The 22,511-nt window shown below is 42.2% G+C and overlaps 1 long non-coding RNA gene across 1 annotated transcript in view; it reads left to right on the plus strand.

Moving 5' to 3' along the window:
- The window catches only part of LOC145514921 (uncharacterized), a 77,397-nt gene extending 74,272 nt beyond the window's left edge, over window positions 1-3,125 (plus strand). The window contains exon 7 of the long non-coding RNA XR_014060564.1: window positions 1,948-3,125. This is a non-coding gene — a long non-coding RNA (uncharacterized LOC145514921). The remainder of the gene's footprint in view (window positions 1-1,947) is intronic.
- The last annotated feature ends 19,386 nt before the right edge of the window (window positions 3,126-22,511 follow it).

Raw genomic sequence — 22,511 nt, forward strand, 5'->3', positions numbered from 1 at the left:
AGAACAGCATACAAATTTTGACTCAGCGCCTAGGACTGCAGATTTCTCTTGTTTATTGCAAGGCACTCTCAAATAAAGGCTTTTAAACAAGCTGTATTTATAATAATGTTTGCTCATTCTCACTGGTAAAGAAAGCAGAATTTCACATTTAGATAGCTTCCAGTCTGTTACAGTTTTTTTTTCATGCCTGGTCCAAGAAAAGTTGAAACTTAAACATGACTTGATCTTTTTTTCTCTCCCTGAGAGTTTGACTAGCAGAATATCTGAAACAAAGAGCCAGGTTAAACGACCTTGTAGAGTCTTTTTTGGCCTATGACTGTGGGCATTAGTGACCACTTTTTTGGAGACTTCAGTAAATCCTTAGAGAAAGTAATATTCATTTTCTGTGTGTGCTTCTCTTCCCTGCCTTGGCCTCTATCATCACTGTTCTTACACTCCTGCTTTGTTTAAGCAACAAGTCAGGCAGGCAGCACCACTGATCTGTTTTCACTGAGATGTCAGGGTGTGCTGTGTTCTCTGCCCAACACTCCAGAGCCTTCTTTAGATGACACTTCTGTGAACACCTCTTCCTGGCCTTCTGCCACAACAATCTCTCAAACTGGTGTTTGGCTCCTCAAATTCTATCAGGTTCTTTAAACATTGTATTTTTATTTTTATGAAAATTTAAAACTTAAAAAAAAGAGACAAAAATCAAAACCTCTTTTTGTGCAAAAATAATTCATGATTAAGAGACATTTTCATAAGACTTGACGTTCATAAATCAGTATTCCTCACTTAATTCCTGGAACCCTTGAAATCCACAGACTTTCTCAGAAGATAGATGGAGCTTGGAACATTTGCATTTCCTGTCTAACAACTGCTCTGAGGTCTTTTTTTTGCAGGGGAATCTCCCATTGCACTATCTCCTCACCCTGTTCTGTGTCCTCTCTGCTTATTCCATCCCTTTGTTTCCCCTTTTTTCTTGCAACTCCCGCCTTCTCCACTTATATCAATCACCTCCTCTGAGTCCTCTTTTATTCCCTGTGTCCTTGTCACTTTCTGAGCCTACCTTTCTCTTCTGCTTGACCTTTGCCCTCTGCCCCTGGTAATTCCACTTCTGTTTCTGGCTTTAAAGTTACTAACTGGCAGGAAATGGAAGAGCAGAGAAAATCAGCCTGTGCTAACAAGTGATGTGAATAATACAACATATTTAAAGAAATATGGAGCCCCTGGTGGCTCAGATGGTAAAGAGTCTGCCTGCAGTGCAGGAGACCCAGGTTCGATTCCCTGGGTCGGGAAGATCCCTGGAGAAGGAAATGGCAACCCACTCCATTATTCTTGCCTAGAGAATGCCCTGGACGGAGGAGCCTGGCAGGCTACAGTCCATGGGGTCACAAAGAGTCAGACAGGACTGAGTGACTTCACTTTCACTTTCATTTAAAGAAATATGATTTTCTTTGATAACACTGTGCTCAAGAGGGAGGGAATAGAGCTCTAGAAGTTAGTGAGTCTTAATAAGAGAAAAGACAGATTAAAATGAGTGTGTCATTGCTCAAAGATGAAAATTATTGCTAACTGCCTTCTTTCTACAGGTGGCTAGCATTTCTACAGCTGTACTATTTACTCAGTTGTTTGTTGTTGTTTAGTTGCTCAGTTGTGTCTGGCTCTTTGAGACCTCATGGACTGTAGCCCGCCAGGCTCCTGGGTCTATGGGATTCTCCAGGCAAGAATACTGGAGTGGGCTGTCATTTCCTTCTCCAGGGAATCTTCCTGACCAGGGATTCAAACCTGCGTCTCCTGCTTGGCAGGTGGATTGTTTACCACTGAGCCACCAGGGAAGCCTATTTACTCAGTAAATTCTTTTAAAAACACTTGCATATGTGGGCTATCTTATCATAAGCTTCTGCTTTTAAGATTTCTAAGATTTTAACTCTTCAAAATTTATTTTATTTCCTACACATCTCCCAGGAAATAGAGCTTCCAAATATTCTCTGAGAGTCTTCAGGACCGGTCCCCTGTCTTCTCCTGCAAACTCACAGCAAGTACCACACTGATCCCCTCCGAGAGGTGTGGAATGAGGAAGGCCCTTGGTCTTGTCTTTATTTGTATCATCCAGTGGAGCATGTTATTATTATCTCCTAGCTTATATAATCTTTAGTTATTTCTTTATAAGACATAAATATGTATGTGTTCCGAGCCAGACCAAATTATTTTGAACCTTTGGAGAGGCTGTAGGTGTTTAATGAGTAGTTTTTGCTTTGACAAAATCTCCTCAAGGCTAGTTCACAAATCTTAGAGATCATAAGATATGAAAAGATGATGGCATCTCAAGACTTCCTCTTAAACATGGTGGCATGAGCACATTAGTTCTTCTCAACTCCCTCTCCTACTAAAATAGCAATCAAAGGATAAACAAAGGTGAAGAACCACAGAGACGTGGAGAATGGAAGAAATGATGGCAGCAGATGAGAGATAATGAATACAATTTTGGAATAAGGAAAGCAAATGGATAAATGTAAAAAAGTTAGCCTGCCCGAGAAAGCTGAAACTTGTGAGGCTGTAGAGGAGAGATCAACAAGGAGAAAGTAATTTTTGCATCATAGAACCCTAAAAAATTTCAGGAATTAGAGACACCAGATATTCCTAAAGGTGAGACTACAGGGCAGAACCCCAAACAGAAAACTAGTTGAAAGCCTTTTGAAGAGTCAGCTAGATTTCTAGGTTCCTTCTTCCAACCCACTCAGCTAATCAATAAGCATGCTCAGCCAATTCTCCCCATAGCAGAAGGCTGGACGTTCACTGTCTTAGAGATATTGAGCCGTATGAAGTCAGGTGTCAAGGAGACCAGACATAGATGGGTACAGTGGTGTGGCACTGTACTAAAAATAAGGCGGGGAATTAAATGAAAATCCATCAGCTGAGGGATGAGACCCCTCCCCAGTCTCCTTGGCTCTGAGAATGCTATACCTCTTAAATAGAAGATTGGAGCAGTTCCATTTGGGGTTGTCCAAAAAACCCCAAGAATATTAATTTGAAAAGATACATGCATCCCAATGTTCATAGCAGCATTATGTACAATTGCCAAGATATTGAAGCAACCTAAATGCCCATCAACAGATGAATGAATAAAGAAGATGTGATATTTACGCACAATGTGCTGTGCTTAGTTGCTCAGTCATGGTCAACTCTTTGAGATCCCATGGAGTGTAGCCCACCAGGCTCTTCTGTCCATGGGGATTCTCCAGGCAAGGATACTGGAGTGGGTTGCCATGCCCTCCTCCAGGGGATCTACCCAACCCGGGGATTGAATCTAGGTCTCCTGCATTGCAGGCAGATTCTTTACCCTCTGAGCCACCAGGGAAGACCATGAATACTGGAGTGGGTAGCCTATCCCTTCTCCAGGGGATCTTCCCAACCCAGGAATCAAACTGGGGTGTCCTGCACTGCAGATGGATTTTTTACCAGCTGAGCTACCAGGGAACCCCACGTATATACAATGGAATGGAACATATCCAAAGGTTGTATAAAAATATTTTTAAAAAATTTAAAGGATGTTTATATGGCAAGCCAAGTTCCAGAGAATAGCAAGGAGAGATAAGAAAGCCTTCCTCAGCGATCAGTGCAAACAAATAGAGGAAAACAACAGATTAGGAAAGACTAGAGATCTCTTCAAGAAAATTAGAGATACCAAAGGAACATTTCATGCAAAGATGGGCTCGATAAAGGACAGAAATGGTATGAACCTAACAGAAGCAGAAGATATTAAGAAGAGGTGGCAAGAATACACAGAAGAACTGTACAAAAAAGAGCTTCACGACCCAGATAATCATGATGATGTGATCACTCACCTAGAGCCAGACATCCTGGAATGTGAAGTCAAGTGGGCCTTAGAAAGCATCACTACGAACAAAGCTAGTGGAGGTGATGGAATTCCAGTTGAGCTATTTCAAATCCTCAAAGATGATGCTGTGAAAGTGCTGCACTCGATATGCCAGCAAATCTGGAAAACTCAGCAGTGGCCACAGGACTGGAAGAGGTCAGTCTTCGTTCCAATCCCAAAGAAAGGCAATGCCAAAGAATGCTCAAACCACCACACAATTGCACTCATCTCACATGCTAGTAAAGTAATGCTCAAAATTCTCCAAGCCAGGCTTCAGCAATACGTGAACCGTGAACTTCCAGATGTTCAAGCTGGTTTTAGAAAAGGCAGAGGAACCAGAGATCAAATTGCCAATATCCGCTGGATCATCGAAAAAGCAAGGGAGTTCCAGAAAAACATCTATTTCTGCTTTATTGACTATGCCAAAGCCTTTGACTGTGTGGATCACAATAAACTGTGGAAAATTCTGAAAGACATGGGAATACCAGACCATCTGACCTGTCTCTTGAGAAACCTGTATGCAGGTCAGGAAGCAACAGTTAGAACTGGACATGGAACAACAGACTGGTTCCAAATAGGAAAAGGAGTACGTCAAGGCTGTATATTGTCACCCTGCTTATTTAACTTATATGCAGAGTACCTCATGAGAAATGCTGGGCTGGAAGAAACACAAGCTGGAATCAAGATTGCCGGGAGAAATATCAATAACCTCAGATATGCGGATGACACCACCCTTATGGCAGAAAGTGAAGAAGAACTAAAGAGCCTCTTGATGAAGGTGAAAGAGGAGAGTGGAAAAGCTGGCTTAAAATGCAACATTCAGAAAACTAAGATCATGGCATCCAGTCCCATCACTTCATGGGAAATAGATGGGGAAACAGTGGAAACAGTGTCAGACTTTATTTTTTTGGGCTCCAGAATCACTGCTGATGGTGACTGCAGCCATGAAATTAAAAGACGCTTACTCCTTGGAAGGAAGGTTATGGCCAACCTAGACAGCATATTTAAAAGCAGAGACATTACTTTGCCAACAAAAGTACATCTAGTCAAGGCTATGGTTTTTCCAGTGGTCATGTATGGATGTGAGAGTTGGACGGTGAAGAAAGCTGAGCGCCGAAGAATTGATGCTTTTGAACTGTGGTGTTGGAGAAGACTCTTGAGAGTCCCTTGGACTGCAAGGAGATCCAATCAATCCATCCTAAAAGAGATCAATCCTGGGTGTTCATTGGAAGGTCTGATGTTGAAGCTGAAACTCCAATACTTTGGGCACCTCATGCGAAGGGTTGATTCATTGGAAAAGACCCTAATGCTGGGTAGGATTGGGGGCGGGAGGAGAAGGGGACGACAGAGGATGAGATGGTTGGATGGCATCACTGACTCGATGGACATGGGTTTGGGTAGACTCCGGGAGTTGGTGATGGACAGAGAGGCCTGGCGTGCTGCAATTCATGGGGTCTCAAAGAATCGGACTCGACTGAGCGACTGAACTGAACTGATATGGCAAGCCACCTAAGAAGCTAGAGAGAGATTCTGCCTCCAGGACAGAAGGCAGTGAATTTGTTTCCTGACCAGTAGAATAAATATAATGTCTCCCTCCAGGGCAAAGTGTAAGCTGATTTTCTAGCTACCCCATTTAAAAGATAAGGTTTCCTTTTTTTTTCCTCCCCCACAACCTGTGGCAACGTAACATTGTTAATCAACTATACTCCAGTATAAAATAAAAATATAAAAAATCTAGCAACTTCATTCAAAACTTTAAAAATAAACTTGACAACCTTTGATTATATTCATTACATAATAAAATAAAAGATAGGGTTTCCTAAACTCAGCGTTCTTTGGCTGTGATGCAAACCTACTCTGTGTTCTGTATCACCTTGTAGGATTTGGAGAGCAAGAAACATCCCTGTGAACATGAAGTTCATGCTGCCCACTGGGCCATGAGTAACAACATTCTTTGTCCTTGACCTTGGTGTCTTATGTCTTCTGCCAGAATCTATGAGCCTGTGGCAGATTAACTTGCTAGCTTTCAGGTAAAGATTTGAGACCCTTCAGTTTTTGACACTGAGAAGCAGACTGGGAGGAGATTGGCGAGCACAAAGTCAGTAGGAGGTGCTCTTGAGAACAAGGAAAAAGACTGGGCTGAGGGAAAAGGTAAGCTGTTGGACTGCAGTGCAGCCACAAGTCTTGGTCAACTCCATGGGCTGTTCTGAAGCCAGGATGGCCTTTCACTGTTGTCCCAGCTGGAGAGAGAGGTTTGGGCTGTATGCTGTTTGCATGGACAAGTCTATATTTGGGCAGCTCCCAAGAAGGGGACTTGACTTTCGGTAAGTCCCCTCTAGTTAGCTGAAGGCAAGTCCAGGAGATGGACCCGGCTGAGAGCTCTCAGCTGCCACCAGCTAATGGAGTGGGTATAGGCAAGACAGTCTGGCATTTCCTTTCATTCATCTGTCTCTGTTCTAAGAAAGTTTCCAGACATCAGACTCTGCCTCTTTTTACCAAGGGATGTCTCTGGGAAGCATTTCCACTCCCCCACCTTGCCCTTGCACAGACTCCTAAGTGACACACTGCCTCCCCTCTGAGTCACGAGAGGAGGCTAGAGACCTCTTCAGCTTCTCTTTTCTTAACACTGTCTGGGGCAGCTTCTTCTTTGTCCATTTGAGCAGAAAGATTCTTCCAGAACTTGAGTTTTCACTTAATTTTTTTCTCTTCTTCAGCCTTCCATCCAGACTTCTAAAGTTTCTCTTTTGCTTGAAAAGATCCAGAAGCCATTCTGACTTTAAGTAGATATTTACCAAACACTTTTTCTGGTCTAGGGGTTGTGCCAGACACTTAGGATCTGATCAATGGATGTGTTCTTCTCATTTGCTTAGTAATAGTTCAACTCTGAGCTCAGTCCAGTCAGCAGACACTTAACAGAGTTTCTCCTTTGTGCCCAGGTCTTTTTGAGACTCTGGAGTAGTGTTAAGTTAAAATGCTTATAGCTGCAGGAAACAAAGACCTGACTCAGGGAAGCTTTTAAAATATAAGAGGACTACAAGGCTGACTAACCATCCAAGTTTGCCTGGGACTGTTCAGTTTTAGCACTGGAAGTCCTGCACCCCAGAAAATGGCCCAGAACTGGACAAACTGAGATGGTTAGTCAACCTACACCTACCAGGCATGATGCTTCCTCCTTAATGGTGGAAAGTGCAAGATGTAGCAATCTGTCCTTCATTTTATAGGGAATATCCTGGCATGTCACAGAGCGCTGGACCCTAAAATCTTCACAGATGGGGCAGGACCTTGCATCTTGTCAGTTTATCTCTCATTGTCTGGAATTCAGTACTATAAGAAGGCTTCCAATATACTTGTTGCTTCTTGCTCATCTGGTCAAAGTGAAATTAACATCATGGACTAATGTGTTCTGGGCAATGAACGATGGAACTTAGGAACGATGGAACCTACAGCTCTCTCCAAAAATCCTTGAAAAAAAAACCCCTCTTGTTTAATCTCTAGATCCTAATCATTTTATACTCAAAATGTATACGAAATATTGATTTCATCTAACCAGTTTTTTAGACACCTATTTTGAACTATCAGCATGGGTCTGACTTCAAAATATGGTGTCTCTTTTCTTGGTGCTGTGGCCAAATCTGAAGTAGCAAGAACTTCATCTTACTTCTCATTTCTTAAATGTCAATTCTCTGCTCAAAAGCATTCAATTGTGGGTTTTTTTAAAACATAAGAATAAACTTTTATTTGACTGTAATTGAAAAAAAGAATCTCAAAAATTGTGTTTGGCTGTAGGAAATTTTAAAAGTAACATTTCTTTATACTTTTAACATTTCATCTCAGTCTATCATGTAAATTTTGAACCTGTCAAAGGAGGATTACTACTACAACTACTAATTATTATTATTAATAATAATTACCGTTATTATTACCACTAAAAGAACTAAAGGGGCACTTTAGTACATTGCAACCAGCAGGGAGGGATACTTTGATCACAAACTTGTGACTTCAATTAAAAAAAACTATGCTGGGGCATGGTTTATTTGAGGCTGAACTCAAAACTACTTTGCACTGAAAAAATAAAATTTAAGCCATCTGCTTTTTGTTTTCCGGGTTTTATTTTTTTTTGTACTTGGGATAAAATTTAAGCTCTTTACTGTGGATTTTAAAGTCACCGCTTCTCCGCACCCACTTACCCAACCCCATTTCATGTCACTTCCTTCATCACAAATTGGCCACTAGGCCATTTCATTTCCCCAGATAAGCACATTTCCTTCTTCCCTTTGGGTGTTTATATCTGCTCCTTCCTTAGAGTGGAAGCCTCTTCCTTTAGCTTTCAGGTGTCTGCCTCATTCTCTTCCTGCAGGTGTCAGCTTGACAGCTCCAGGGTCACTGCCTCGGGGAGTTCTTCTCTGTTGACTTCATCTAAAGTAGGTCAGCTTCCACCTGTCTTCTTGATTCCAGCAACCAATATGTGAGCTTCCTAGGACCTACCATAACATAGGATGATTTCTTCTCTGACCCTCCACTGGACCAAAAACTCCATGGGACTGGGACCATTTCTGTGTTTTTCCCTGTAGAGCACCCAGAATTTTGCATATTACTCTGTGTATTCATTTGCTAGAGCTGCCACAGCAAAGTGTCACAGACTGGTTGGCTTAAACAACATTTATTTCCTTACAGGTCTGGAGGGTAGAGGTCTGAGATCAAGACGTCATCAGGGTTGGTTTCTTCTGACACCCCGCTCCTTGGCTTGTAGATGACCGTCTCCTCCTTGAGTCTTCACAGGGTCTTCCCTCTGTGCATATCTATGTCATCTTCTTATAAGGACACCAGTCAAATTAAGGCATACCCTAATGACCTAATTTTAACTTAATTACCTCTTTAAGATCTAATCTGCAAATATAGTCACATTCTGAGTTTTAGGGCATAGGAATGCAACATATGACTTTTGTGGGGACATAATTCAGCCTGTTTAAAACCCTGACAAATAGTAGACACTAAATAAGTATATACAGAATAAATAAATGATTTCACAATTATCATGGCATTCAAGCACTGTAAAATAGAAGGAAGCTTAATACTTGTCTGAGGGTCATTTTGTAGAGATGCTAGGTTAAGTACTTGGACTGGCCAATGGCATCTGTGTTTCTACAGGCTCCATAGCTCTATCTAATGCATAGTTAGTCTTAAGTATCACTAATCCATTCCAGTCCCCCTAATTTTGAAGAAAGAAAGGCCTCTAAAGTTTAGGCACTTGCCCAAAGTCATACAAGATCATACTCTGCTGACAAAGGTCCGCATAGTCAAGGCTATGGTTTTCCCAGTGGTCATGTACGGCTGTGAGAGCTGGACCATAAAGAAGGCAGAGCGCCGAAGAATCGATGCCTTCGAACTGTGGTGCTGAAGAAGGCTCCTGAGAGTCCCTTATAAAAGCAAGGAGATCAAACCAGTCAATCTTAAGGGAAATCAACCCTAAATACTCCATTGGAAGGACTAATGCTGAAGCTGCAACTCCTATATTTTGGTCGTCTGATGTGAACAACTGAATCATTGCAAAAGTCCCTGATGCTGAGACAGATTGAGGGCAGAAGGAGAAGAGAATGTCAGAGGATGAGTTGGCTGGATGGCATCACGAATACAATGGACATGAACTTGGGCAAACTTCTGGAGATGGGGAGGGACAGGGAGGCCTGGCGTGCTGCTGTCCATGGGGTCACAGAGTCGGACACGACTGGGTGACTGAACAACAACAAGATTGATATATAAACTGAGATGCCTGGCCTCCTGTGTGCTTTGTAATACATTGCACACCTTCCTGTCTAATGAAAATCATAACTAGTTAGACTTTAAGGTATGTATGAAAATGAAGTCACCATTCAAGGAGTATGCCACTGTTCTTCATTTGCCTAAGTCAGGGTTTTGCAAAGCAGATACACTTGTTCAAGGAGGAACGAGTGTTAGCAAACCTCCTCCCATTGTGGCAAATTTATTTTACATGTAGAACTCAGTGAAGGCTTATAGAATGGAGCACAGCCACCTTTGTTCTCCCCCTGGGTTGGGCAGAGTGGGGAAGACAGCTAGCCCTTGCTTTTGAGAGTATATGGCAATACCCTAGCTGCCTTCAAAGCTGATGCTTCCCTGCATACTATCCCAAATGCTCACCCTCCCTATTTCTATAAATCTCCATTATTCCACCACTGGTTAAAGAAAGGGAAAAACAAAAAAAGATGATAGCATGATGATAACACTTATTTGCCACCAGGTTGATCCCCTGCTTGGAGGAAGGTATGAATGTTGTCTTCTGAACTGGGGGTCTACAGTGTACATACCTCTTTGCCTAGGCTCCCCTGTTGAGGCTCCTGTGACGTTCAATGAAACAAGAATAAAACTGGCCTCAGTGAGAATGCCACGGGTACCCTTTACCATGGACTTCAGGGCCTGCTGGCTACTGCATGGGGAGAGGTCTGTTTCTGATGTGGGCCAGGGCCTCTGTATCAGTGTCAGCAGAGGGGAAGGGCTCCCAGTGATGCTCTTCTCATGTTAAGAAAGCCTTCCCTCATTTTGTTTCTAGCTGGGCATGTGTAGATATCAGAGTCAGGATGTCATTGAAGTGTTCTTTCCTTCTCTGAACAACATTGCTGTGTGGATGAGGAGGGCAGCTGATGATGGGGTCTCACACAATTTTTTGTTGTTGTTGTTTTTCCTTATTCAGCACGCTGTATGGTGGACTGAATGTTTTCTTTTTGATTCTGAGGTACTGTACCAGCCCTAATTTTGCTGTTGTGATTGGTTGTTCAGTCTCTTGGTCGTAGCCAACTCTTTGTGACCTGATGGACTGCAGCACACTAGGCTCCCCTGTCCTTCACTGTCTCCCGGAGTTTGCTCACATTTATGTCCATTGAATTGGTGATGCTATCTCACCATGTCATCTGATGCAAATCAGTAACTGATATTGATTGCTCTAAAAATGAGGGTCTTTGAGACTTTGGTTATTGATCAGACTCAAACACTGGGTTTACCTGTGCCTGCAGTGGAGAAACAAGAAATGTTTAGAACTCGTAATCCTTGACCAGGTGCCTTTATCCACCATCTCAGATTTCAGGGACCCTGCAGAGTAGGACACTCATAAGGCAAATGCCCACACTTTAGTATTAGTGCTGCTGCTGCTAAGTCACTTCAGTCGTGTCCGACTCTGTGTGACCCCATGGATGGTAGTCCACCAGGCTCTCCCGTCCCTGGGATTCTCCAGGCAAGAATACTGGAGTGGGTTGCCATTTCCTTCTCCAGTGTATGAAAGGGAAAAGTGAAAGTGAAGTCTCTTAGTCGTGTCCGACTCTTAGCGACCCCGTGGACTGTAGCCTACCAGTCTCCTCCGTCCATGGGATTTTCCAGGCAAGAGTACTGGAGTGGGGTGCCATTGCCTTCTCCAGTACTAGTGCTAGGAGATCTGTAAAATAGATATGATGTGCAGGCTTGTTCTAGGTTTAATATATCATCATTTTGGTCCATCCAAGAACACTGATGCATAATCAGTAATCTCTAAGTACATTTTTAAGTTAAAAAATTTATTCAGTACTTTAAAAATTATCTATTTATCATCATTTTAAAATCTCTTTCCTATAACATAATTTTGATCTCCATTTTTTTTTTGCATCATTTCTGGTGAATAATCTATTTGCTGGAAACTTGACTTATAACAGATGGCATGAAATAGAAATGTTATCTCTGCAATTTAAAATCCATTTTCTTTTATTCCAGAAGTTTATTTTTGAGATATCTGCCTTGCAGTCTCAGACTATGTAAATGTGTTTGTGACTTGGGAAAGAAATGTGCCACTGACTGGCATAATTGAATTGTAGAATAAATTTCCTTCTCCCTTTTCATCTTTATTAGGCTGTGTCTAGACTGTGAGCTGCCACTGCCTATTTTGTGTTGCAGAGATCTGAGTGGGGCTAGGAGGGATCTATGATAAGACACAGACCCAGAATGTCTTGAGCATTCTGGTCCATTAAAAACAGCTTAGGGCCTGATAACCCCTGACCTGCATAACAAAATTTGATCACCTGTTTCTTACTGCTTGATGTGCTTTTCAGAATCTTAAACTTCGGCCTCCATCTCCAAGTTAAAACTCTTTTACCTGCCTTTTAAATGTTTGGCCTCTTTTGTTCTTCTGATTTGATTTTGGCCTTGCCTAAAATGCCAATCCTTACTTTAACACCACCTTGGAAATGAACCGAGATCATTCTGTCATTTTTGAGATTGCACCCAAGTATGGCATTTTGGACTCTTTTGTTGACTAAGAGGGCTACTCCATTTCTTCTAAGGAATTCTTGCCCACAGTAGTAGATAAAATGGTCATCTGAATTAAATTCACCCATTGCTGTCCATTTTAGTTCACTGATTCCTAAGATGTCAGTGTTCGATCTTGCCATCTCCTGCTTGACCACATCCAATTTACCTTGATTCGAGGAACTAACATTCCAAGTTCCTAAGCAATATTGTTCTTTATAGCTTCAGACTTTACTTCCATCACCAGAAACAGCCCCAGCCCCACTTGTCATTTACATTTTGGCCAGCCACTTCATTCTTTCTGGAGCTATTAGTAACCGCCCTCCGCTCTTCCCCAGTAGCGTAATATTGGACACCTTCTGAGCTGGGGAGGGCAGGGCTCACCTTCTGGTGTCATATCTTTTTGCCTTTTCATACTGTCCATGGTGTTGTCTGGGCAAGAACACTGGAGTGGGTTGCCATTTCCTTCTCCAGGGTACCATGTTTTGTCAGAACTCTTCACTATGACCTGCTTCTCTTGGGTAGCCCTCATGGCATGGCTCCTGGCTTCACTGAGTTACACAAGCCCCTTTGCCACAACAAGGCTGTAGTCCATGAGATCAGTAAAATTTTCTGTGGGACTGACTAACTTCTAACACTGGGATTTGAGTCAACAAAATTACTTCACAACTGCCATGTGAAAGGCATAGAGGAAATATGCTGAGAGGAAATAAGATAGAGGAAGAGAGACATTCTTGCTTGAGAGCCCAGAGAAGTTGCCAAGGAGAAAAAGGACTTTGGATCTGTGGCAACTAGTACAATTGACGGGATGTTAGGGGAACTGTGTGGGTTGAAGCCACCAAGGTAGGTAAAATTATCAACTTCGGCTTTTAGAATTCTGTTCTGAGATTTAAATTTTTGTTTACAACTCAGGTTGCTACTTGCATTCCTCTTTTTTTTTTTTATAAATTTATTTATTTTAGTTGGGGGCTAATTACTTTACAATATTGTAATAGCTTTTGCCATACATTGACATGAATCAGCCATGGGTTTACATGTGTTCCCCTTCCTGGACCCCCCACCCACCTCCCTCCCCATCCCATCCCTCTGGGTCATCCCATTGCCCCGGCCCTGAGCCCTTGTCTCATTGCATTCCTCTTTTATTCAAAGGATAAAAAGCCATCAATTAGTATAATATTATGGAAGGCACACTCATGGGATAAAATTATCTGGGGAGAAAGGTTAAAGAGGTTTGCATAAGCATATGTGGGATATTGAAAGCATGAATTACACATTACAGCTCAAGACCAAATCTGTGTTCTTCACTTCTTATGGGTGGGATTTTTTTATGTAGTTTGGTGTAGCTTCAGAAGGTTAGGGAGAGAGGTTTTTTTTTTTTTTCTCTTCTGATTTGGGTGATTCAATTATTGCCTATTATTTCTTTTGGCTAAGATACTTTGTTTGCTTAAAACAGATCTTTGGAACATAAGCTGAGATGGTTCTTGAAACAATATAACCAGCATTTAGATCCTCATGCTGAGGCTTCAGATAAAATTTGAGGCAGAGCAGGAAAGAAAGGCATAGTGGTCTGTGGACAGGCAATCCAACTTGTCTCCAGTCTCCCAACTGATGCTGTAAGGTGATTTTCTAACTTACTATGTGGAACTCAAGAGTTCTTTGCTTCAGAACATCTTTGAAAAAACAAACAAACAAACAAAAAAAAACCTTGCATGCCAGTCTGCTCTATTTCTTTTGTTGAAAATGCTGAGAAAGCTGTACAACTTTCTAATATGAAGTATTGTTATGCCATCTGTACTGGATTGAATAGTGTCCCCTACAAATTCATATCCACCTGGGACCTCAAAATGTGACTTGATTTGGAATTAGGGTCTTTGCAGATGTAATTAGGTAAGATGAGGTCATACTGAATTAGAGCGGGCCCCAGATTCAACGACCAATGTTGTAAGAGATGACTTTGTGTACACAGACACACAGGCCGTGTGTGGTGGAGACTGGAGTGATTCAGTGACAGGTGCAGGAATGCCAAGGTTGCTGGCATCCACCAGGAGCTAGGAGAGAGGCAGGGAGCAGAGTCTTCCTTAGAGTTTCTGGAAGGAAGCAATCCTGCTGACACCTTAATTTCAGACTTCTGGCCTCTAGAACTGTGAAACAAGAAATTTCCACGGAAACTAACACACCCACTATCCTTCAACCACTTCTAGGCGATAGCTGCTTTGTGTCCCACACTGTACTGGAAAAGATACAGAGAATGCAACAGTTGTAAAAGATGCCCCCTTTTTGTGTCTTTGCTTTTCGTGTCCATTTTTGACTGATCATTAACCTTTTTAAACCAGCTCACCTGTGGTTGGAATAGGCCACTATGACTCTGCAAGAGATACTGTGGTCACACCTGGCTTCACGGAAGATAGTTAAGTATGGACATATGTGTCAGGAATCTGCTTTAGTTGCAGATAACCTTAGAATCACTAAGAATCACACCCAAATGAGATTTCGCTGTCATTAGGTTTCTCTCCACCTCTCAGCTTGCAGACTCTTTTGTTGTTGGCCTCTCCTCCTGCGGATGGCTTCTGCATGGAAGCTTCTTTCCAGGGAGCTCCAGGGTACATGGATGCAGGCAAACCCAGTTTATTTTGTTTTCACAGGCACAATATACAGCAGCAGTTCTTAACCGGGGTTAATCTTGCGCTTCCCAAGGGATTTTTGGCAATCTCTGAAAAGGATTTTTCTGCTGTCACAGCTGGGGCTTCTCACTGGAATCTGTTAGGAATGCTAATAAATATCTTCCATGGTGGCTCAGTGGTAAAGAATCCACCTGCCAATACAGGAGACACAGGATCGATCCCTGGATCGGAGATCCCTGGAAAAGGAAATGGCAACCCACTCAGATATTCTTGCCTGTGAAATCTCATGGACAGAGAAGCCTGAAGGGCTACAGCCTGTGGGGTCACCAAGAGTCAGACACGCCTGAGCATGCAATGTACAATATACATTCTAGAATGCGTAGGGCAGATAATCATCTTGACTAAAAAGTAAATAGGGCTGATATTGGAAAAATCTGCCTTAGAGCATCTTTTTTTGAAAGTGCTGGTGGAGAAGTTTCAGGGGGATTCTGATTGGCCCAGTTTGGGTCATGTACCAACTAGGGCTTCCCTAGTGGCTCAGACAGTAAAGAATCCACCTGCAATGAGGGAGACCTGGGTTCAATCCCTGGGTTGGGAAGATCCCCTGGAGGAGGGCATGACAACCCATTCCAGTTTTCTTGCCTGGAGAATCCCCATGGACAGAGGAGCCTGGCGGGCTGCAGTCCAGGGGGTTGCAAAGAGTCGAACATGACTGAGGGACTAAGCACAGCACACACCCAACCTTGAACCAATCAAATTGGCCATAATAGCAACCCCTAGGGCCTCATGGTTAACCCCTCTATACCACATAAAATAGGGGCAGTCCCAAAGGGTAGAACGCTTGGGAGGAAATGCATGCTCATTAAGGAGAAAGTAGAGGTGCTCTGACTCTCTTGACTGAAGTATTACTGAAAAGAAACAAGGTTCACGGCACATCTCCAAAGGAGCATACCAGAGCTTGATTATTCCTTCAGCAAATGCCCACAGAAATTCTGGTCTGTGCCCAGCTCTGTGCCAGGTACAGGGTGCAGGAGCCAAGGTGGTGAACTTTACTGTCAGGTTGCTACACTGTGGTTATACTTACAAGGCTAATGGAGGAGACAGATATGCGCAAACACCCATATAAAACTGAGATAAGTGCTAAGAAGGAAAATGGCCCTGGGAGAGAGCCTAATAGGAATGACTTATCTTGGGTAGGTGGGACACTTGTTATCTGGCATATGTGAGAGCAAAAGTGAAAAGTGAGTGTTAGTTGTTCAGTCATGTCTGACTCTGCGATCCCAGGGACTGTAGCCTGCCAGGCTCCTCTGTCCATGGATTTCTCTAGGCAAGAATACTGGAGCCGGTTGCCCTGCCTTCCTCCAGGGGATCTTCCCAACCCAGGGATTGAATTCAGGCCTCCTGCATTACAGGCAGATTCTTTACTGTATGAGCCACCTAAGGCAGACATAAATATGGGTTTGTGCAGAAATGTGGTCGCTGGTGCAGACCAAGGTTGGCCCTAACCAAGACAGATCTTTAAACTATCATAAATTTGGAAAGGCAGGTGGATGGTAAATTTTCTTTTCTTTATTGTGATTCTGAGTAACCAAGTAAGAAAACAGATGAAGCAAAATATCTAAATTGTTTTAATGTAATAGAAGTTTGAAGGAAGACAGAATATTAAACATGCCTTGAAGAAGCCAGACCCTAGAGCCACCACCATGGACCTCTGATGAGGTCTCTGAGCCCTGTCCCTACATGGACAGCCTTGTCTCTGCTCCTCACCTCTTGGCAGGCACATTCCTGGGAAAGGGGGATTTAACTGTGTGAGGCACTGACATGCTCTTGAGAATGCCAGTGTCAGCTGGGAATGAGTTGGAAAGGGAGTATGGCTTTTCTTCCATAACAACTTTATGGAGCTTTTTGGAATATATCATACAATTCACCCACGTAAAGCATACAGTTCAATAGTGTTTAGTGTACCCACAGATTATATGTGAATTGATTTGAGAGAATTTTCATCACCTCCAGAAGACTACCCATTTACAGTCACTTCCCATTCCCCTCTCCCTCCAGCAGTAGGCAGCCTCTAATCTACTTTGTGTCTTTATGGATTTGCCTGTTCTGGACTTTTCATACAGATGGAATCAAACATCATGTGGTCTTTTGGCTTGGCTTCTTTCACTTAGCATAATGTTTTCAAACTTCATTTGTGTTGTAGCAAGTAACAGTACTTCATTCTTTTTATAGTGGAATAATATTCCATTGAATGGATGTTCCATTTTTGTTTGCTCATTTATCAGTTGGTAGATGTTTGGATTCTTTCCAGCAATAATTTGTATTAATTATTTTTGGATGACAGATGAGCAAAGGAAATGAGTTCCAATCTGCTCCTTGGTTTGGGTACCTGTGAGCCCACTCTGGCTATGGAGTTGGGAAGAAAACTCTTACACACCTGGTGACCCAGGGCCTGTTAGTATATTTCAGTCCCAGCAATTTCCTGTTCTCTCCATCCATTGACATCTGGATTTGGTATGCCAGTCACTCAGCTTTTCCCACAATTCCATCCATTCCTGTTTTTTCTGTTCCTCCAACTCGGTGGATTTATCATTGCATTGTTTTTGGTTCCACCAGTCTCTTCCAGTCCTTCTTCAAGTGCTATATAACTTCTCCAGCAGTGCAGTATCATCTTGTATAATAACCTCCTACAAATTTGCCTCATTTTGTACTTGAATCCCCCTTTGACATTCAACATCATTCAGTGGTAGTGGTTCCGATAGGCATCATGTCTTTTGATTGTGGGAAGGTGGATGTCACTGTCCTCCCTTGGCAGAGATACTGAGACTCAGAAGCCAGAGGCATTGGCTCCAGATTGGGTTTGCTGACCACCTCTCTATTCCTCCCTCTTAAGGGTGCATGCTCATATCCACAGTGCACTGCTAACCACAGCAAGATGTGGCTGAATCGGTCTGCAAATGACAGCCCATCCTCCTGTGTCAGAGTCCTGAATGCTCTCCCTGCTACCTTCAGTTCAGTTCAGTTAGGTTCAGTCACTCAGTCGTGTCCAACTCTTTGCAACCCCATGGACAGCAGCACACCAGGCCTCCCTGTCCATCACCAACTCCCGGAGTTTACTCAAATTCATGTCCATTGAGTCAGTGATGCCATCCAACCATCTCATCTTCTGTCATCCCCTTCTCCTCCCACCTTCAATCTTTCCCAGCATCAGGGTCTTTTCCAGTGAGCCAGTTCTTCACATCAGGTGGCCAAAGTATTGGAGTTTCAACTTCAGCATCAGTCCTTCCAGTGAATTTTCAGGACTGATTTCCTTTGGGATGGACTGGTTGGATCTCCTTGTAGTCCAAGGGACTCTCAAGAGTCTTCTCCAACACCACAGTTCAAAAGCATCAATTCTTTGGTGCTCAGCTTTCTTTATGGTCCAAATCTCACATCCATACATGACTACTGGAAAAACCATAACCTTAACTATATGGACATTTGTTGGCAAAGTAAGGTCGCTGCTTTTTAATATGCTGTCTAGGTTGGCCATAACTTTCCTTCCAAGGAGTAAGCATCTTTTAATTTCATGCAGTCACCATCTGCAGTGATTTTGGAGCCCCCCCAAATAAAGTCTGCCACTGTTTCTCCATCTATTTGCCATGAAATGATGGGACCGGATGCCACGATCTTTGTTTTCTGAATGTTGAGGTTTAAGCCACCTTTTTCACTCTCCTCTTTCACTTTCATCAAGAGGCTTGCTACCTTGGTAAGACACTTAAGAATTGCCCTTCTTATCTGGAGGTGGCAGAGGCATCTGTGATTCTGCTTGCCTTTTCTCTGGTACCACAGATGCTGCTCTAATGTCACTTAGTTTAAACGGGGGAGGTGAATGGATCTGCACTGTCTCAGTGACTAGCTAATTGCAGTTGCTGAGTACATGCTCTCATTTCTGTTGATGCACTGTGGGAGTGTGAGGACTAGAAAATGGTATGTCTGTGGGAGAGAGGCAAGGAGACAACAAGTGGGCTAAAGGTAGAGGAGGAGGCTTTGTTCTTAGAGGCTGTTGTTTTTTTTAATATCCCTGTTGTGTGGTAAAATTGTTTCTGCTTTCAGTCTCTTTACATAAAGTCCCTGTTGGGACTCTAGGAGAACATATGTAGCAATAAATACATGTGTTGACCTTTAGTTTTAGCCTATTTTTCTCCCGAAGCCCAAGATACTGCTAAGTTTGTTCTAGGATTTTTTTCTCAATGTTGTCTTGTGAATAGTTGCACATTGTTCTTATGAGAGAAAGCTGAGTTGGGAATGACCAGTACTACCATCTTGGTGATGTCACTCTCCTAAATCCATAAACTAATTAATCTCTTTCATTTATCCTTCTCAACTTCCCAAAATAACAGGTGGTAAAATTATACTCGTTTCCTCCCATCCCCCTCACAAAAGACATAAAATCACAAAGATTCATACCACCACCACCCTCCCAGGGGAACTCTGTAGCTATAGGATTATGCCTTGTTGTTTGTTGCTGCAGACCTGATGATGACTATCATAGAACACGCCAGAAATATTTGTGGAATGAGTGAACCAATGTGTGTACTAGGTTCAACAAATATTTGATTGATTCCATCTTCTTATTTCATGCTTAAAGTAGCTTCATCTTCTTTTTCGAATAGAAAAAAGAACACATCCTTGGCTGCAAAAAATGTCAAAAACCATGATACAGTTGGAGCAAGTATAAACAGTGTGCAGGATATGATCAACTGGGACCTTGTTTTGGTGTGCATTACCTTACATCACTTTAGACTTTATTCAGTGGAGGGCTCTGGGTAAAAACTCTGCAAGGCCCCATTACTTTTCTTCTCATCCTTAAGTAATAGTGAGCCAATTAGAAGAGAGGAAACCAACAGAAACAGAGGAATGTTTAAAAGTTTTCCACAGAAAATATTTGCAGAATTATTTCAGAATAAAGCCAAAGTAATGTACTTTAGCTTAATAGGTTTTGGACTATGTGTTGAGATTACATTGCCCAAGAGGAAGATCAAGCCAGGTGACCTGGAGTAACTCTCAGTTGGCCAAATTCTCTTTTTCCCGTATGGTGAAAGAGTACATTTGATTTAGGATATAGTGGAAGCCATAAAGGTGAAAATCCAGGAATGGCCCTGATCCATTTTAGGTCAGTTCAAGCCAGGCCCTGATTAATTTATGGCAAATGCAAACCAGGTTTTCTATGAGGCATGCTGGGCCATAGGAATGGGCCAGTGGGAGAGAGAGAGATATCAGGTGCTTGGGCCCAGCCTAGTAATTTAGGGTTTCCCAAATGATAGTGTCTTAAGGAGTGGAGTGAAAGTGTTGGAAGTCCCCAATATCTAATCTAGTGAGTTATTCATGAATCAGGAGTCTCCAGAAATTGACCATACTTGCAGTCAGGTAGGTAACAGTATCATGCTTCTGGATAATCCATTGCATTTGGAGGAAAAGATCCAACCTACACTGGTTGGTATAAATTAGAGCAAGATACATCTCAGGGTCCCAGGAAATGAGCTCGTAAAGGGCTTAAGTCTAAGTACTGGAAAATAGGGAGATAGTTAGAAAGCCTTGGGAAAATTGGGGGTTAAGCAGGCATGGGAGTAGTTTTGGGGTCGGGGGGGGGGCTGTTGTTCTGAAAGCTTGTGAGTTCACTACATGTACAGTGTATGTAGTTGTATATAGGATGGCAAGACTGATTCCAGCCCCGTCATCTGATGGGAAATGATCCCACTGAACTTCCAGGGACTTCCTAGGTTCCAGGATTGTAGGTTGGATGTGTCAAAAGTAGTTGGAGGACACCAAGACTGGTGAACCATTCTTGCCCTGTGTTTCAGGAACAGAGCTCTCAGAACCATTGCTAACCCAAACGTTTGCCAAAAGAGAGAGAGAGAGAGATTCTGGCTTCTTCTGAAAAAGCTAGAGAATTAGAACAGGACTTGAAAGTTACCTACCACTAAAATACACAACCCAGAAGAAATCTTCATACTGTTGTGATAAGGCATAGTTAAACTGAAAAAAAATATTTGTTTAATAAATGAACAAGTGACATTTTAAGTGGCTTATGCAAGGCCACAGAGCCAGTTATTTGTAGAGCTGGGATTGTACCATGTCACGCTACTCAAGGAACAGTAACCTTCTATTAGTTGCCCCAAACATCACTCCAATACATTGGTAAATACAGTAAACCAAACAAATTTCTTCTCCATGTCCCTGGAATAAATAAAAGCTGGAGCTTTAGACTCTTTTTTTCTTTATACTATGTAGTTTATAGGCAAGCAAACAGAATGATAGTGACATATTTATTGTCATTTCAATGACAAACAATTTTCTGTAACTTTTTAATTAAGCAAATGTTATATATTGGTGAAAGATGGAGGCTCTAAGAAAAAAAAGGTGAGTTGGAGAAGTAAGAGGAAGAACTTGATCATCACAGAGATGTCTGGTATGCAACAGCCCTTGGTACCATTTTGTGTGTGAGGAGCTATAAGCCCCTCCACCCATGAAAAGAACCAGACTTTAGAATCTCATTTAATATCCTGACTGCCATTTAAGATGTTACCAAGGTAGTATTCTCTCTCAGTAGGTAAACAACTCAGAAAAACAACTCAGCTTTGTCTTATCAACAGGTTGAGACATACAGCAAATTCCCATTGGCTATCTCTTTTACATACGGTAATGTAAGTTTCCATGTTACTCTTTCCATACATCTCACCCTCTCCTCCCCTCTCCCCGTGTCCATAAGTCTGTTCTCTATGTCTGTTTCTCCATTGCTGCCCTGTAAATAAATTCTTCAATACCATTTTTCTAGATTCCATATATATACATTAGAATACGATGTTTATCTTTCTGACTTCACTCTGTATAATAGGTTTTAGGTTCATCCACCTCATTAGAGCTGACTCAAATGCATTCCTTTTTATGGCTGAGTAATATTCCATTGTGTACATGTACTACAACTTCTTTATCCATTCATCTGTTGATGGACATCTAGGTTGCTTCCATGTTCTAGCTATTGTAAATAGTGCTGCAATGAACAATGGGATACATTTGTCTTTTTCAATTCTGATTTCCTCAGGGTATGTGCCTAGGAGTGGGATTGCTGGGTCATATGGTGGTTTTATTCCTAGATTTTTAAGGAATCTCAATTCTGTCTTCTATAGTGGCTGTATCAATTTACATTCCCACCAACAGTGCAAAAGCATTCCCTTTTCTTCACACCCTCTCCAGCATTTATTGTTTTTAGACTTTTTGATCATGGCCATTCTGATCAGTGTGAGGTGATATCTGATTGTAGTTTTGATTTGCATTTCTCTACTAATGAGTGATGTTGAGCATCTTTTCATGTGTTTGTTAGCCATCTGTATGTCTTCTTTAGAGAAATGTCTGTTTAGGTCTTCTGCCCATTTCTGATTGGATCATTTGTTTTTCTGCTATTGAGTTGCTTGTATATTTTGGAAATTAATCCTTTGTCAGTTGTTTCATTTGCTATTATTTTCTCCTGTTCTGAGGGTTGTCTTTTCACCTTGCTTATACTTTCTTTTGATGTGCAAAAGCTTTTAAAGCTTAATCAAGTCCCACTTGTTTACTTTTACTTTTATTTCTGTTACTCTAGGAGGTAGGTCTGGAGAAGGAAGTGGCACCCCACTCCAGTATTCTTGCCTGGAGAATCCTGTGGACAGAGGAGCCTGGTGGGCTGCTGTCCATGGGGTTGCACAGAGTCGGACACGACTGAAGCGACT

The sequence above is a fragment of the Giraffa tippelskirchi genome, chromosome 7 (genome assembly GCF_054371585.1).
Source record: "Giraffa tippelskirchi isolate mGirTip1 chromosome 7, T2T-mGirTip1v1.2.pri, whole genome shotgun sequence".
NCBI classification, from domain to species: domain Eukaryota; kingdom Metazoa; phylum Chordata; class Mammalia; order Artiodactyla; family Giraffidae; genus Giraffa; species Giraffa tippelskirchi.